Raw genomic sequence first — 18,989 nt, 5'->3', positions numbered from 1 at the left:
AGTTTTCTACGATTTCGTTTTCATGAACTACAAAAGGCATTTCCTTTCTATGCCTGCTTCTAAACTCTCTCGCTCTCGGTAAAACAAAGAGAGGGAGTTAGAATTGGACTCGGGCTATGGCGGTTTTGTGTTGCTTTTCCATTTCAATGCAATTTTCAATGCGTCCGCTATTTGCAGTTTTTCTTTCACGATGGAATTGATCATTTCTTTGGTATTCTCTCGTTTCCTCTGCTTGACTTTACAGGACTCTTTTCGCGGCGGATGTTTACCTTCTTGTTAAAGAAGGTTTTTTGCGTAGTGATAATACTTCTTCGGTTGGTATGTGTTTTAAATGAGTGTTAGCCTCGTCTTCAAGAAGTTTCACACCTTTCTCGATTTCTTGGATGAGTTTGTTATGTAGAGTGGCGACGTCAAGTGCGAGGTTATCTACAATAGTTTTAAGCTTCTTAAGCGCTTCTCGAGCTTCGTGGATTGAGTCAAGTTTTCTTAGGCGTGTCAATATTTTACTCAGTCGAGAGCTGAAGCTTTCGGGCTCACTCTTGTTTACCATGTCAAAGCTTGTAGCTTCAGGTTGCTTCAAACAGGATTCTTTTACTTTCCTTTCATCTGGAGATGCGCTATCTTTATTGAAACACCTTTTTCTCCTCGCTTTCTTGTTGATTGGCTTGCTCATATATGAAAATTCCATGATTTTCGATTACATTGGAAGGAGCGTTAACATGTACGTCAATATCCTTTAGTTTCTAGCCCCAATCTCCCAGTCTCGCATGGATGCACTGAAGTTTTTTGATTTGCACATTAAAAAATATTGCTTCTGCGTGTAAGACGAAATACAAGCTTAGCAGACAGGTCTATTTAGAGTGCTGTGTCAAACAATAATACAAATGTGAGACTTTGGTGACAAAGTTTAACTACTGTAAAGCTTTTACTGTTACAACTATCCCTGAAATCATCTATTTATCTTATCTTGTCCTCCTCTTTCAAAGTCAGTAGGATTAAAAGTCTTTACTTTTTCACTTACAGATGTTCTAATTCGGCGTTGTTGTTGAATATTTCTTTTGGCAAGTCCTCCAACTGGTTGTTGTCCAATCGCCTGTCAAAACAGGACGAAAGTTAGTATAAGTTAGGATGGGTCCTGAAACATAACCGCTAACAGACCAAATTCGTTTAAGTTTCGATGTTTTCTTTTTGGTGTTCCATATGAATGCCTAAAAAAGGTTAATGAGCTACCCAGCAATACATGTAAGGGGTAAATGTGGCGTAGTCCTCATAAAAGGCCAGATGACATTGATTGCAGGGGATGCTAAGGGTTGGTTACCGACAAATCCTAGGAGTGGGAAAATTTGAAATGATGTTGCAAGATGTCTCAGTAGCTGTTTTTTTAAAATGATATACATTGTGTTTATTTGAGCAGGCGCAAATGAAAACGCTATGTTACAGTTTATATTGGCATGTAGGTATGTTCATGACGTCAAATCAATAATCTGTGAAAATGATGTATTTAACAGTTCAAAAGGGATGGTCAAAATAGCACCGGCATGTTCAAGTTTGTCTTCTGATCAGGCTTTATGAAGCATACTTTGCATGTATTATGGTTAGTGATATATGATCTGTCATCTCGACCTCTCACGCGGTGGACGGGTTAGGACGCAGGAAAGTTATGGCGCATTATTTTTTTTCTTTGTGAGGAAGTTGTTTATGAGAGAATGAAGAGAATTGCTGGGTGTTCATTTGCAATTGCAAAGTCTCTGTAAGAGTATATCGAGTGCCTTGTATCGAGATTTCAAGAGATCTTGGTCCCTTAATCACAGCTTCATCGGGCAAATAAAAGTTTTGGCCAGCAAATCACTATAATTAGTATGTTTCAGCGGTTATGTTCATTGATTCAAACAAGGATTTTTTTTACCTACTTTTGTGGAAAGTTACTACCGACTTTTTCCCTGTTATGCAAATCTTTGTCTACACTCTTCACTAAAGTCTTCTACAGTACGTCTGTATTTTGTAAGTTTGCGGTTCATCCTTTAAGATTTTGTTTCATTGCAAACGGTATATTATAAGGTTTGAATATTCAAACCTGATAAAATTATCTTATTGTTGTAGCTTCTAGGATATTTCGTGTCGATAAAACTGCTTAAAAGCGTTGCATAACGAGTATTTTTCTTGTTTGAAATAAGCTGTGGTATTATTGCATAATTTAATTGTGCAGCCTTCCTTCAAAAGTGATGCGAACAACCTCTGCCAATAGGGGACTACGGTTTTTCTGGAGAGGAATGCAAGACAGCTCTATTGAGAGCTTCGAGAAAAGGATATCGTTTCTTAGAACTACTTCAAAACCGAAAGCGAGGGTTTCATCGGGTTTCCAAACACGAGAAAGCATTTGAAACCACGAGGCCGCAGTCTGAGTGGTTTTATTGCTTTCAAGCGTTTGGGAACCTGACGAAACCCGAACCATGAGTTTTTGAAATGACTTCGCCAAAGAAACAATATAAAATTATGCAAGGTTGTATCTTTCCCATTTTTCGTTAAAATGCCTTTTATGTGTGATTAGTTGTATTCAGCCGGCATTCATTGTATTAGTGAGGTTTTGTTTTTAATTATCCAATAGTTTAGCGTTGCACCAAATTTGTATTTCAAAAGCGTTGTGAACTTGAAGTAATTTAGACATTGTTTTTGCCATGGCCGAAGGAAGGTTTCGCTTCCCGAAAACAATCGAGGAAGAAGAACTTTGTGTAGAGAGAGCAGTACCAAATTCTACCAGATATAAAAATAAGGGGGCAGTGGGCAGTGGGCATTTTTGAGGATTGGCAACGAGTGCAAAGTGTCAAGTTTCCAATAGTCGAAAGGATGGTGGGGTTTTTAAAGAGTATGAAGCTTTTTGAGTTATCTACGAATATGCAGATTAAGAACAATTTTATCACTTATGACGAAAACGTGATGTAACACTAGTTATTTTCAACTGGTGTTTCCTTGAGTTTCAAAGTCATCCACCTTACCCGAATGGGGTGCTCTGGTTGGCTTATAACGTCATGAATTATTAATGAGCTTGAGAAGTTCACTTCTTGTCCTTTCAATTCACTTCGAACATTCAGTAAAAGAGAAACCGATTTTCTGCATGAAAATATCCTCTCCTAAAGCTCTTTTTTTTTTCTTTTTTTTTTCCGCGAGTTGAAGATTATGAGTACTAAGAGCTAGTGCATTGACATTCATACCACAAATTTACATAAAGGGATCAATTAATTAGTACTGCACTCTACTCATTTTCGATTTATTGCACTGCGTTTGGAGATCAATGCATTTCTATGGTTCGCTTGATTTTTTTTTTTTTAATAAGCTCTGTTCTGAGATATTCTCACCAGTGCGAGATGGATTTGACGCTTTCCTTCCACAAGTAAAACAGGTTCCTTATTTACAGCCACATCAGTAGGATATTGTTACTGAAAATGCCTGCTGGTATTTTCTTCAAGTGATTGATTAATAATTCAATTTCATTTCATTTGTGGGAACGTACTAAATAGCTCTATGAAAATTTAAAGAACACTTCTGGACTTAAGAGCAACTCTCTGTAAAGACTGAGTGAGATTGATAAAAATTTGGCACAAGGTCGGAAAACTGGACCCCTCGATATTTCCTCCAGAGATACCCTATAGTATGCTAAGAATCGCGATATAAGTCTTGGGTTCTAGAGTTTTAACATTTTTGAGAAAATTACGAAAAACCGTCGACCACCCGGGAAGCCGAAAAATCAGAAAAATGAGATCAAATTTCATGATCAGATATCGAACTCGCGTGAAGGCGCATAACAAATTATGGTTTTCCTTAATTTATGATTTTATTAAGGAGTTAATACATACTAGGTATTTGTAGAATTCTTTCAAAATTAAATTCTAGCGAGTACAAGAGCTGTTTTTGAAGGTGATATCATTTTTTTCTTGGCAAAAGTTATTTCTGAGGCGAGCAGCCCCATGCAAGCTCACCCAATTTTACCTTTCGAAGAGATTTTGTTTCACCGGGAAATATAAACAATTCGAGTAGCCTTAGCTCGCTTTCTGAGCAAACCATTGGAAAACCCAGCCATTTCCCATTAAAACTGGCCAGTAAATCTGAGATAATACTTCGATGACAGCTTACCTTCCAAATGGGTATTTGAAGGCAAATAATTTTGACGTTCTCAGTTAACTTTTCTATTGCTTTGTTGCCACGCTTCACTGATAATTTAGGGTCATATCTAAATATCAAGCTTGTACGCCGGTTCCAGGCCAGCTTGTGCAACACTTTTCCGGAAAATCAATCCAGAAGTTGCAATATCTACATCTCAGTTAGCAAACTCTTGATATTCGTTTAGTTTCTTGTATAATAAAAAAAATTCATAAGCGCAAGACGTAAATGTCGGTCTAGTGAGCCTATCTAACGCAACCTTTCCTTCGTCCCTTCCAGACCAGGGTGATTAATTTTTTTTCTGAAGGGGAGGGGGAAGGAAGGTTTCCGATGCAATGTTGCACGCAATGTATTTAACGGCTCATTATATGGCAACTGCAACAATTTAATTGAGAATTTTCCATCATTATATAAAGACACAAGATTTTTTCATTTATTTTCCAAATATTTAAACAGTAATTCACTCAACTGCTTTCGCTCAAAATACGTTTTTCTTTTCTGTTAAAGAGGGACAACTTCTCGTTTTTCTCCTTAGCGCACTCAGCTATTGCTCAGCTCAGTGGGTTGTAGAATATAGCTTAGAATTCGTAACCACACCCTATTCAGTCCCACTAGTCCCCTACCTCACCTTTGTGATAACTTTGAATTTAAAGTGAGTGAAAACAAAATGTACTTGGGGTAAAGAATAGTCTCCCTTGCAGTCGTTTTCAGTCTCGTCACGCAACGCTCCTCCCCACAAATGGCCGTTTGTGGGGAGGAGCGTTGCGTGACGAGACTAAAAACGGCTGCGAGGGAGAATAGGTAAGGGACGGCCCATTCCATTTTTATTAAAGGGGTACGAAGGGGGAGGGGGTTGGACTGGAAGATTTTTAAAACAAAAATGCGCGGGCGCTGGCCGGAAAACGAATTTCCTGCTGGGCGCAAACTTATAGAAATTCCCTGCAGCATCTTAGTGACATCGATTTTGAGAGTAAAGTCCATATGACGGTGCTCCCACTACTGACATATGCTTAGGTTAGCGTTTGGCGTGGTATTTGGGTCGTGAAACTGAAGAACGAATCCCAATGATAACCCTCCTCTCATTCCACAACCCACCCTTGTGCTAACTTTGGGCTTTACCTATCCGCTTTGCATCGAAATTTTTGACAGTACTTCTCAATTTTGTCTGCATAGGGTTCTTTACGTTTGATGGTTACATCAACAGCAATATCAAGCCCGGCGCAAATGTCTTTTAGTTTTGCAACCGATTACTTGGTCGTGTTGAGTTCCCTCCTGAGGTTATATCGCATATATTATAACTATCACACGATGGGATGACCTGGCAAAAGTTCCCGAAAAGCTTCATTCGTCAATTCTTCGACAATTGCCTCCTGGGTTGCACATTCAATCTCCTTTTCAATATCATCATCGTCAAACAGAGACTTCTTTGCCGAAAGTCTGGAGAAGAACCCAGCGACCTGAGATGCAGTCAGAAACTCTCTACTACTGAACATCCGTTTCCCTTGCGAGTCCACGGCAGACATCATAGAACGCGCAACTAATGCCGGATTACTTTTTCGTCCTGATCACTCACCTTTTTGAAATTTCTCAGTCAGGCAGTTCTTTTGCTTGTGCGTAAATCTTTATTTACGGGAAGTACTTGACTTGACCGCCCAGCCCTTTGGTGGCATGTCGTAAGAAGATGGCGGCTCTGCAACTGCGTCCAGCTCGGGAACAGCTGCGCATTGCCCCTGAAGCCTTTGAGAATATCCAACAGCAGCTCTATCCAGTACATTATATCGCTCAAAAGCTCGTTGGTGTTTGTCCACAGTCTAAATGCCGCTGCTTTAATGAATATCTCACAAATGTTTTGACACAACCCTCCTCAGGACAGCTCAAGGTCGCCCCGTTATTGTCTTCCTCTTCGATATGCATCGGTGTATCTGGATCTCAAACTGATGCTTTTATGCGCCTCTCCTTGAAAGATTTAAATGCGCTTGAGTAAGAGCGAGTAACTCCGGTAAGGGTCCGTAGGTCAGATGGGGATGGGTAATGTAGTTTGTCTGTAGGGATGAGTTTACCATCGCCGATACTATACGCCCTCCAAACTAGTAGACCCTCTTCCTTGTACTCGACATTACTGAGCTGACTAATACCCTTTATATTTGAAGATAGCACCGTCGGGACTTGGAAAGTCTCACACAATGCTACGTTAACACCAGAACTCCACCAGAAGAGATTATCGCGTCTCTCATCTGCTCAGGCTTCTCGATATCATTTCCAGCGTTAAGATAAATCCTCGTGTGTGACTTTATAGTCGCAGCCTTCCTATCACATGCCGACTTGCCTCTTTGTGGATCAGAAAAATCTAAACGCCTGATCTTGACACCTTCATGGCCAAGGGCTGCTGCACAGACGAGAGTGACTCCGCAGTGGTAGCAGCCGGCATTATCCTGCAGATAACAGACGGTCTTGAACGCACAAGACAAAGATTTAGGGCGAGAAACATAGAGAGGTATAGGGCTATCTGCCCATCGCGGGTCACACTCACCTTAAAGTCGCTTTTAAGGCACCGTTTGCTTGCGAGGAGATTATTTTCCTGCTGTTTCGCCCATCCCATGCCTTGCCCTACATCTCCAAGGGTTTCAACAACATCACGCAGATCGTCAAATGCTTCCGCACCTACTGCACTAACATAATCGAGGGAGGCCTTGAACCGATGTCCGAACAGACGCAGCACACTTGCTCAAGATCCGCAAAAGGGTAGCGCGGCTTAGTGGCGTGGACCCAGACTCCTGGCAGTAAGTCATATACTGGATCACTATTTGCTCTGGGATAATCATCCGTATGACATTTGGAACCTTGATAGTGTCTTTCGTCGATAACATGATTGTTCTTTCGCCAAAAGGCAAGTCTTGGATAATACGAGCGAGGACTAGTGATGAACGCTATGAAGTGGTCGATTTGAGCAGTGGATACTCTCATCTTTGGCGTCGGAACTGTTAGCACTAGTGCTCCCCTTCCATATACTAAGCAGTGGCGTCTGGCCTCAGTAAAACAATACTGAGATGAATAGGGTATCCAGTGTCAAAGCTGATTCTTATCAGCCATAATGAACAGGATTTGCCGACGCGTCACCCAGCTGTCGGCTGCACGGTAGTACTCGGTGAGTGCGCTCATCATGGTTTCGTCGACTGAACTGCTTATGGCTTCCTCTCCGTTACATTCTAAGGTTCTTTGTATGACACCAGAGGAATAGACTGCCTTGAAGAGAGAACCACTATCACTTGGAGCTATGTCTTGTAGAAGTGTAGATAGACCTTGACCTGCCTTCCGCAAGTGATAGCGTCGTATTCTTTCACTCGCTTCTTCCCAAGGCCGTTGTAGCCGAGAACGAATGGGACTGATTTCTCGAGTGCACAAATAATCATTGAGTGGTTCAATGGTCTTGGACTTTGGTTCGCGCTTTGTTGTGGCTGGTGCGCTGTCATAGGAGATCTCCTCAAAGGAGGACGAGTCGTCGCTAGGTGGCAAATAGAAGCTTCCTCCTTAGGTGGCTGGGGTACTGTGTTCAGGATGGGTTAAGAGTCGTCTCCTCAGAGTAGAACAGCAACGTCAACTGTCATATTGCGCATGGTTCATGAGGCTTTTCCATGTTAACATATAGAAAACAAGGCGTGGCATAAATGATTGAAAATCTTTAGAAACAACCATAACAACAGCGTCGCTAAGTATAATCAGGGAGTCTGGTTAAAAAAAGAGCGATGCAGAATAAGAGTTGTGTGGTGACTTAATGAAATTCAGGCTTTGATCCTGTACATATAAAATCAATGGTATGTGCGAGACTTCCAAAATAGCTAGTACTTACCAAAAGAAAGCTCATGCATACTCTTTTGAAATGGCAAGAAGTTGTGGGTCTTGGCAACGCGCCAAACCCCTTCTCCACCCAATGCCCAGCGAAGAACGATAAGCGGGACAAATATCCATTTCAGAAATGTTGGAAGGGAAAACTGAAAATTGAAGACCTTGCTAGAATCAGTTCCACCTCAGTGTCTACGCCGCTGCCGGTCCTCAGCCCAAGAGAACTTTTGTGGCGGTGATACATCCTTGTTACAAGTTAGCAAGGGAACTAAATCTTGGACTTTAGTGCTTCGAGGGTCTTGACCGCATTGGCCACCAACTAGCCGCTGAAACGAGCAATTTCTTTCCATTTTCCAATTCTTTAACCGACGACGCAGAGCAAGTGACTCAATGTCGGCAGAATTAAACACATCCATCCTAATTACTCGGGATGCCGAATTGTAAGTAATGTTTGATTTCAATTTTTTTTTTTTGGACAAAGCGAGCGCTCAAGTTATACAATACACTTTAACAGATCTAAACTCACTTTCCTGCACATATCTTTGTAAAGTCATAAAGATTTTAATCCAGTGGAGTTTGTCCGCGTAATAAGGTTTGCTGAATTTAAGTAACAGTTGGGAGCCTCCCACGTGCTAGCTTCGCTTATCGGGCAAGCGATCGACAAGGTCGATTTTAAAACATAACAGTTCAAACCCTGTGAGAATTCTATATTTAGGACTTTTTGAGAGGTAAACAAAGCGTTTGCCATAGACCTAATTGCGTTTGGTAATCATCTGTTTTAAACTTAACTTAGATCTCTCTTTCGAAGAATCATATAAAAGCGTGCGTCTACTTCTGCATCGAAAAGTATCTTGTTGAACACAATTCCTAAAAAGTTAGATACACCACGAACAGGACCTATTTGCGTATCCACCTGCCATGGGCAAATTGGTAAATATAATTAATACCAATTACAAAGTCTCACTTTGCGGCCAGTAACTTTTTTCAGATATTCACTACTATACCCTTTTATCTAGCTTTGGAAAATCATTAGCAATGGACCTGCCCAGGCGTTTGAATTTTGAAGCTAAAACTAGATAGGATTTCTGGTTTGTTGCACAGTCACTAGAAAATGGGAAAAGTAAATGTGTTGCGTGTATATACCGATTCAGAGTATTGGATACAAAGAACTCTCCTTCAAAATAGGCTTGTGATAACAAAAAAACAGAAGCCAATACGAAAACATTGTATGCAAAAGCAAGACAAAAATATCCATGCGGACGTATTTGCAGCACGTGATCACTTAGATGTAAAGATTGCGTGACATCGATCTGGGTCTATTTTTCAGTTCAATTAGTTCCTTCACTTCTTGCCTCTTTTCATTAGAAACATTCAATACAAAACTTAATAGATACCCAGAAGAGGCAGGAAAATGAGCGAGGAACATCAAAGTTATTTGCCTTCAAACACCCATTTGGAAGGTAAGCTGTCATCGAAGTATTATCTCAGGTTTACTGGGCAGTTTTAATGGGAAATGGCTGGGTTTTTCAATGGTTTGCTTAGAAAGCGAGCTAAGGCTAGTCGAATTGTTCATATTTACTGGTGAAACAAAGTCTCTTCGAAAGGTCAAATTGGGTTAACTTGCATGGGGCCGCTCGCCTCAGAAATAACTTTTGCCAAGAAAAAAATGATATCACCTTCAAAAGCAGCTCTTGTACCTGCTATAATTTTATTTTGAAAGAATTCTACATAATACCGAGTATGTTTTGAGATGTTTGAAAACAGTATGGAATTTTTGATTTTCAGAGTCTAGAAATTTCGGTTCTCTTCGCCTGCTCTTCAAAAATTCGGAATTACTATTGCAAGTCTAAAATATTATCAAGGCAGCTTAGCAATACCTCCTTAATAAAATTATAAACTAAGGAAAACCATAATTTGTTATGCGCCTTCACGCGAGTTCGATTATCTGATCATGAAATTTGACATTATTTCTGTGATTTTTCGGCTTTACGGGTGGTCGACGGTTTTTCGTAATTTTCTCAAAAACGTAAACACTCTAGAACCTTATACTTATATCACGATTCTTAGCATACTATAGGTTAGCTCTGGATGAATTATTTGGGGGTCCATTTTTCCGACCTTGTGCCGCCCCTCACGCGGTGGTTAGGTAGAGTGACTCTTAAAACCTAAAATCTCAAATTTCACGATCGAATCGCTAACTAGTACTCTGTGAAAATAAGCATTCCTTGCATTGCCGTGGACTCTCTTCGCTGCCTTTGAACCCTTTAATCACATAAGGGCGGTTCATCGAAGAGTAAAAGATGTTTTTTTCCCCCAATCCAAGAGATTGTTTTCGCATTTTGCTCTTCCTTCTTTAAAGCTATCAGTTTCGCGAGGCTAATTTCGCCGGTTGTGGTAAATATTAGGGGTATGAATGTTTAGCGCTCAATGTCGAGAACTCTCCTTGAGTACTGGCTGTTCTTTTCTTTCTGATGTATTCTGTAGATCTGTTTTCGCTCTATGTTCATATAGGATTCGGCATTTGGGTGGCAGACCCTGACATCAGGGAATGCCGATCGTTGTTGTTCACAGAATCCACGTGCGTGAAGGTTCAATTTTGCGCCTTTTGCTTTGTCAGCTCCTCTTTTCAGCTGTTCACCACTGATGTCTCGAAGAGTAGCTTATAAATACTAATTCCTCCGAGATAAAAATAACGAGTAACAAAAGAAATCGACATAATATACAATGACAATATAAAATACAATCCTATGCAATACTTATTAACGGCTAAATTGAAATTAATAGATTTACTGATATCTAAAAATATAATATGTTCCGTTATCACAGGAATAAGCAGCTGATATATTGCATTCTTCAGTGTCTCTAATAGATCCTGGCTGTCGGGCAGTATTCCTAGGAAGATGTGGAAGCAGCATGCTTGTCGCTGTGTCTGGAGGAAATATGCCAATTGAGCTACTTCGCTGACCCAATCAGACACTCTTCCACTGGTGTATTCCGATAGACACTCTCGTGAGCCTTTCGCCACGCCCAAATGTTTCTTACCTTCCCTTTCTAGGTTAATGTTCGTCTCCTTGAATACTCTTTCACATTTTCGTTCTTGTGTGGCTTTGCGATAGTCCAGCAGTTCATGTCGTTTGGAAAGTTGCCAAAATCTAGACCCAGCGTACTCAGCATGCCCCACTATGTCTTGATTTCTGTAGTAGAGACTGCCCCACCCGCATCATCGGCGAACCGGGATTGCTTTACTATGGACGCCACCTGTAGACTCGTGATCAGAGGCTAGATGCTAAGAGCATAAAGAGCTAGAACAATCGGATCTGCGGTCCCCTCTGCTGACAGGACAGTGACGCTATATTTATTCTTAAACATCTTAAACTCGACTCTTTAAAGATCGTCAACAAAAAGTTTCGGTTTCTCAAACATCTCTCAAGGAAAATGAATTTTTTTTGAGAGTTATGTAACAATCGCAAGCAGAGGATAACTATAGATACGGCATGCTGTAGATGAGAATATAGATCCACAAGGGTGATTAAACTCATTCAATTCCAGTTGAGTTACGTGTCTATTGATTCACCTATCAAAAATATTTTACAGCCACTTAATTTGTGTCGCTGTCAGTTAATTTCGTTTCACTAGATTTCAGTTCTATCCAATTTTTTTCATATTTTTTCAAAGTATAATTTGAAAATCGTCGTCGTTTTTCTCATGGTTTACTGAATATTTCAAATCATTTATGGCAGTACATCTCTTTTCAGCAGGCGTTTTGAACGGAGTTAAGCGAAACCATGTAGAAACTAAGCAACCCAACAACAGATTTGTGTACAAAAAGCTCTTGTTTGACGATTAAAGAATGAAATAAACTCAAACTAGTCACCAATGAAACAGTTAGGCTTAGGAATAAGACTTTGTTTTTGTTTTGTTTCAACCACGGCCATATTCGGTATGTCACCTGACCGAAATAAAAAAGCATACGTAGTCCGACGAATTGGATCTTTTTCAACTTTTAACATCACTTTTTGCAAAGAGACTTCATTGTCAAGAACCTAGTGTAGGCGTTCGATGAAAAGTAAAATTTTTGGAAAATTATGGATCCTTAAATTCACTGTAGGTGGATATAAATGTACTTTTTCTTTTACTGCTCACCACCTGTTTATCAGAAAAGTAATTCCATGCTGCAGGTTATAAAAAATATCAATCTCAATCCACTCCACGAAAAAAAACTTTCCTCGAAGGTCACCTTCACAAAGTAAGAAGAAATAAATAAGACGTATCCAAAACAGGCGCTAGACATTTAATCTACTTAGTCAGCACAGGCAGCATATGGCAATTGTGGTCTTTTCTTAGATCTGAGGCAGTTCGGAAAGCCACAAAACCCTAGGACAAATATTCATCTTTTAAATCGGCACTCTTGGCACTCTTGATGGCATTCAATCAATTTATTATTGTTTTTCTCTGTAACGAGGCCTTTTTAGTTGTGATTTGCGTGACGTTCAATACCTTTTTTTCTGTTTTGTGTGACATACTCTCGAATTGTCGGCATTATGTTTCATTCGGCCACAAGACACACGTTAGTCTCAAGCATAGCCAGATCCAAGGATTGTCGTACTACTAGAATAATAGAACGGAGGAGGAGCTACGCCATCTTATTCATTTTTGTAGTTATAAACCGAAACGTGTATAATCAAAGGTAGTTTTGTTTCGCCTAAGATATTTTTATTGTTTTGATTTACCTTTATACACGCCCCGCGTGTTCGAGTTTGGGTCATTTCGATTAGCGTTTGTTGTATGGTAATGGCCTATTTTAATCTATTGTATTTCAGATTTTACAAGCTTTCGAATGATTAATAAACCAGAGTAGATTGACAGATGCTTGGAGGTTCCAATGATAGGAGACATTTCCCCGACGCGGCGTTGTTGAAGTTTGATTTAATTTATGTCAGCGTCTGCCCCATTACATTCTCGTTACCATGTTTCCACCAGTAGCGTAGCTCTATTTTCTGCATATAAACACACACTCAGAACCCTTAATTCCACCATTCGCTCCAACGAAGGGCTAACTCTCGAAACTTCAGCTTTTAGACTGTTTACGGTGACCAATTTACACTATTAATTTAGTTGATAAAACAAAATTATCTTGTTATACTCCCCAACGACGCTTTCGCTTTTCACTGCATTACCCTACTGTGGTAATGCAGTGAAAATGGTTAGAAAAGATATTCCAGGCGCTTCTATGCTTGGACGAAAGCCTGAAGAGCTGAAAAACACAGAACTACGTTTGTGGCTTTAATGCCGCAATGATTTGGGAAAAAGCCTGAAGACAAGAGCGGAGCTCGTGAAATGAGTGTACGAGTACATCAATTGACGAAGACAAATATAATGTTGACCCAGATCCAGATGAGATTCATAGTCGCAGAAAAGAACGATTGAGCATCTTCACTGATGTTAGCGGAGAAGAGGGTATTTCGGTGTAGTTTCCCGATGACGGTTGGGACACTTCGCTCGAGAACGTGCTAATGTTTCGAAATGAATGGCCAAGATAATTGTGCACCGTCTCAAAAGTATCCTAGTAACTAAAACTGGTGTAAAAAGCTGCTGTATTTATCTTAGCTTTCAAGTTCTTGAGCACAAATTGTTTCTTTCTAAGCTTTGTGGTTTCCCGCTGAGCATTTTCTAATCGGAATTTAATGTCATTGATTTCCTGTTGTGATTCTTCAATTCTTTTATTTTTGTTTGCGATGGTTTCTGTCAAACCACAAGATTCCTTTTCTGGAAAATCACAACATTCCTTTTCTGGCAAGATTATATTCTGATTCTCAATAACCCTGGTTGTCAAACCGATACTTTTTTCCTCTCTTTCTTCCAAATAAAATTCCACAACACTCTTGGCAGATGCATTCGATCTAGAAGCAGCGGAAATCGACACAACTAGCTCGCGAACGTTCCTTTCTGACGATGTGTTCCTCTTGCGAGGCGACGCGCGAACCCAGGAAAATATCGAAGGTTTGGGGCCAGGTTTTAGACATATTTTCCTCGTAAGTGTCTTTTTGTAGATGTTTATTTCTAAAATGTCTGGAACAGACCTTTGTTGAGTCGGATATTTTAAGTTCTTTTCGTTCGTCTCGCCTGATGGCTTGTATCTATTTCTTCTTTATTATTACTTCTCTAGTATATTGGAAGTACGACACTTTCGACCCATGCACTTCGCGATAACCTTTTCTTGTGTATTCTGGAACACAGTAGTGAGTAGGCATTCCTTCCTATTCCTAAACGTGTATTCTGAGCGGTGATTGACCCCAATTGAGTTTTATTGTTTTCACGCAAAGGCAAAAACCTAACCTAAAACCACTATACGTGCGCTATGATTACATCTGAGAAGCCTTTCTGGCCTCGTTTCCGAGCAAATATATTGACCAGTTTCGCGCGCCTTCGGCAATTATGAAAGTCGTGTATAGCCTAACAGAATATTCCAAAAAGCTTCAATCACCAAAAAGAAGCAGCTTACATGCGCATTACTTCCCACATTAATTGTTACAGGTTTCACCAATGAATAATTTTCACTTTTGGGGCCTTAAAAAACAGTCAAAATGAGTAACATTTTAGATGTAACAAGGTAACTCGGATGCCAGAATAAATGAATAACTTGCAGACTTTAAATATGACCTGACTTTGTTTTCATTTTTCACATAGTGGCTAGAGACTTTTTGATGTTTCTTTACTGATCGTGTATTGTTTGTTTTCCGCCGTAACTTAACCTATTCTTGACGGAGTTAGGATTAAAAAACCATGCGCCGCCGATTGAACGAGTAAACGTTCTGTAGTGGCCATCTCCCTTCCCTTCCCCTTTTTCCTACCTCAATGCTTCAAAGAAACTTTGGCTGAAGAGCGCTTGAATGGATCACTATATCCTAATTATCTATGATTAACTTGATCACAGTAAGGTAATTAAATTGTGAACTATATTCCTCCTACGTGTGAATTACATGTATTGGGGGCTGAGGGGTCTTTTAAGACTGTTGTATCAAACAATAATATAAATTTGTGACTTTGGCGACAGATTCTAGTTATTGTGATGCTTTAATTGTTACAACTATCCCTGAAATTATCTATTTATCTCTTCTAGTCTTTCTCTTACAAAGTTAGCGAAATTAAAACTAGGAAGAAAATGTTTTCCTTTTTGACTCACAGATGTTTTAGTTTGACATTGTTATTGAATATGTCTGTCGGCAAGTCCTTCAACAGGTTGTCATGCAAGTATCTGTTAAAAAATCATGGCTATTAGTGTGGGTAACAAGTACTCAGCTGCTCTATCAATCCCATGCATTATCATTTTCATCAATAATTCTAGGAAGTTTTAAATGTTTTGACTGAGAACCGATTAAATCCATTTATAAATATCGCTCTTAGCTCGTGGATGTCTATTGAAACATTCATTCATAATTTTTCCCCAATTACATCCTTGCTATGAGGGATCCCTGTAATTTTTTTTTGATCTCCTCCTTATCAATGGGGAGGGAAGCAAAGGGGGGCGAGGAGGTCTGGAGCCGGGAAACGATGATCACACAACTTGCAAAGTTCACAGGCTTGTCAGCGAGCTCCCTTAGCCACGCGGGCCACTCAAATCCTTTGCTTGTAAAATGTCACCTGCAAGTAACTTCTACTGTTGTTTTCGGTTCAACGGTTTCAAAATCTAGCGTGGTAAAACTGTATGTTATGGATACGCTCTTTTCCTTTGCCTATGTGTTGACTTTGCTTTGGCGAAGCCCATTCGATGATGCGAGGAGCTTTAAAAAACAACTGCGAGCTCAGGTGGGAAGTGTCTTCAACGGGAATTGTAAATTAAGTCTTAAAGTTCTAAGCTTCGATAAAAATCGTACAAATGCCTTTACTTATTTCGCTAGCCGTCACTTTCAATGAATGGCTCGTCGAGTAAAGTTATTTTAACTTGTCCAACCCTCCATCTACCTCGGCTATATATTTAAGTGCGGGAAAGACTCAGTTGCTGCCATTCTTCACGTCTTTTTTAAGGAAAGTTTCCGCCAAATTGTTAACAAATGTACCACATGGTTCAAAGTCGGCGTTCTGAACGTCGCCTGACTTCCAAACAGGTAAATAACATTCGATTCCTCTTGTCACATGTTTGGTTTCAAAATAACGAAATGATATTCTACCACTTTACTTAATTACCGAAAACACAAAACTACGCTAACATGAGAGTGGGTCTAAACCAGCGGATAAACTGCTCTAGAACAACTGAAAATAGTACCCACAGTACGTTTTAAGCAGATCTACTATATGCTTCTACATAATAATTTTGGAGCAACATGACTAACAAAATTTAACAGTAAGTGTAAATTGTGAAAGAAAACTGCGTGCGTGTCTTTTTTCAACCACTGACGCAAGGATTGTAAAAGAAACGACGCTGTTGTTGTCAAGCCTCAGGAACAAAGAAAGTGTCATTTGACACCTTCTTACATTTGAGTGATGTCGCTTATCAGACAGGACTAAGTGGCTGCAAAAGAGTAAGGTGGAAGAACAGAGTAACACACAATTGCTAGTTGGTCATTTCTTCCTCATCTTGCGGTGGCTCCTAAAGGTGCCGTTTGTTTACGGGACCTATCCAGCGGTAAGTCAGGGAACTGAAGTCTACTTGTTGACGACTCTAGGTTTTGCCCAAGTTAGCCTTGTGCGCTCCTTGGGCTTCTTTATTCCGCTCTCGGGAGAATGAGACCTTAACTTTTATAATCGCAAGACAGGTTATAAATCATGCCGTTAACGAAAATGAGGGAAGGGGAAAAAGCGGAGCGATAGAGCCTTGTTTCACTGTTAGAGTGCTAAGTTTTGCGCGCAAGACGGAGGAAAAGTGAGGTCACTCAAACGTAAGAAGGTGTGAAATCACACTTTCTTTGTTCTCTTCGGCTTGCGGACAACATGTTTTCTTTTATATTTATTGTGCCAGTGGTTAAACTGCCGGCACGCAGATAATTAAAAAAGAACTAATTTTCAGAATCAGTTTTTACTGTCCGTCCTCCTTGTATCTTAAGTTGGCGCCAAATTTTATAATCATATTGCACGTTATAAAATGGCGTTAAGGAAAATAAGCGAAAGGGAAGAGCGGAGGGTTTGAACTTTGTTTCACTGTTAAAGTTCTTAGCATGACAACGCGCCAACTTAACAGACACTTCAATGATTCAACTGGCTACGCACCAGTGATTACTAACCTTTGTCTAGCGAACAATAGAAACGCTTTCCTTCAAACAATAGATAAAGACATAAAATGAGCGAAAGCTTGACTTATTGTCCAGCCAAAATCCTAATAACCAAAATTTTGAGGCTTAAAAACTAACCAGCCAGGCAAAGTTCCTCATGCAATAGACCAATTTCGATATATTTCAACGTGAGAGACTGGTAGCGAAACTTGAACACCCAACCGAGGCTTCGGGGAACAAAATTCGTTCGAATCGAACTTTGATTGTTCACATCTTCGAGCAGAAACTGCTTTCTTGGGTTATTATAGTTTTTCTAGAGTAAATTCGTAGTTTCTTCGAGTTGAAAGTAAATCGAAGTAATCATCGTTGTCATGGCCACGTCGGAAAAATAGGTGAGATCAATCTACAATACTTTCAACGTCAAAACTTACCGTGGTTGCGAACCTTCCTTCAAGGAAGAGGGATACAAACATCCTCGGAGGGAAAGTGTAAAAGAGAGGCCGAGTTGGTTGAGCTTGCGTTTAATGCTCATTCAATGAAGCTCCCGAAAGTGACTGAAGGGGAAAGTGAAAATGAAAATCATATCATGGCCGAATTACTTGCCACAGACGAGGGTGTTTTGCCAGACCCTGTATCCATATTGAAATGGAACTGGAGTAGGAACCTCTCGATATTTCCAGAAGTCACCTTCTCAGATATATGTAACTGTCTTCTGGGGAAAGCCAACGAGTTCTATGAAGAAACCTCAAAGTCTTTTATAAGCCTAATGGGTTTGATATGCCGTAGAACATTTACCTTTCGGAAGCGTGGTATCAGAACCGTTCGAGTTACTTTTCTGTGTTGCTTGTTCCTGGCTGCAAAAGTACGAGTGATCATAGCTAACTGAAATCGCATCAGCACTAATATCCGCGCAAGTCTCATTGGAGTCCTCATCGAGCTTTCTGGGACAAACTTTCTTGGCTTGCGGTTGTTCGTCACACTGTGCCTTCCTATCGGCAAAACGTTTCGAACGTGAACTCACAGTATTAGTAGATTTCGTTGGATCAAAGATGGTCGGATAGCAGTCTGAACGTACAGTTTTTCTACCAGAAATTGAAATCTCGATGTCGCTTCCTTAAAATGCAAGGAACAGATTCGTGGATCGCCCAGTGCCTTGAACTTTTTATCTGCTCGCTTACAGAAAACTTCCCACTTCTAACGCTCATTGTGCCGTGTGGGAAAGCAAAAATAACTGAGATCCGATCTTTTCTTACTCCCATTGCGGCAAAGCGCAACAGAACAATACTTCACCATGCTACACGCGAAGATGAACAGCAATGGACTAAAAAAAAAAAAACCGAGAATATTCCCTATTCATCAACCTCTCAGTGTTTGCAGTGGTGTGTTTGTTTTTATTATTCACGCCGTATTCCCCGGAGCCTCGCTTCGTTGTTGGAGTTTCGTCACCAGTCTGTCACGTTTAAATATATCGAAATTGGTCTATTCCCTATGTCAACCGCCATGATTTTCTTCGCGAACACCGTGATGTTTGTTCGCAATGGAGCTATCTAGGGACAATTTCCAGTGAAACTGCTTTATAAGCTGCAAGAACGTCGTTATGATTTCATTTAAGTGCCCCTGAGATCAAAATCTTCGTACATCATTTTTTTCCGTTTTCGTGTTTAATGTGTCTCCTTCACCTACTCTGCCAAAGTTCAGTTTAGACTGAGCACCAGAAATATCTTTTTTCGGGCCGTTAAATTCACCATTTCGCGTCCGCCATTATTTGATCATGTTCCGGAAGTGGAT

At 40.2% G+C, this 18,989-nt stretch overlaps 1 pseudogene; it reads right to left on the bottom strand.

Annotated features, from left to right (window-relative positions):
- Positions 1-6,341: 6,341 nt before the first annotated feature.
- Positions 6,342-7,314, bottom strand: LOC148739832 (uncharacterized; annotated as a pseudogene).
- Positions 7,315-18,989: the final 11,675 nt, after the last annotated feature.

Source organism: Stylophora pistillata, chromosome 2, assembly GCF_964205215.1.
Source record: "Stylophora pistillata chromosome 2, jaStyPist1.2, whole genome shotgun sequence".
NCBI lineage: Eukaryota > Metazoa > Cnidaria > Anthozoa > Scleractinia > Pocilloporidae > Stylophora > Stylophora pistillata.
This window is presented reverse-complemented; position numbering and strand designations above follow the sequence as displayed.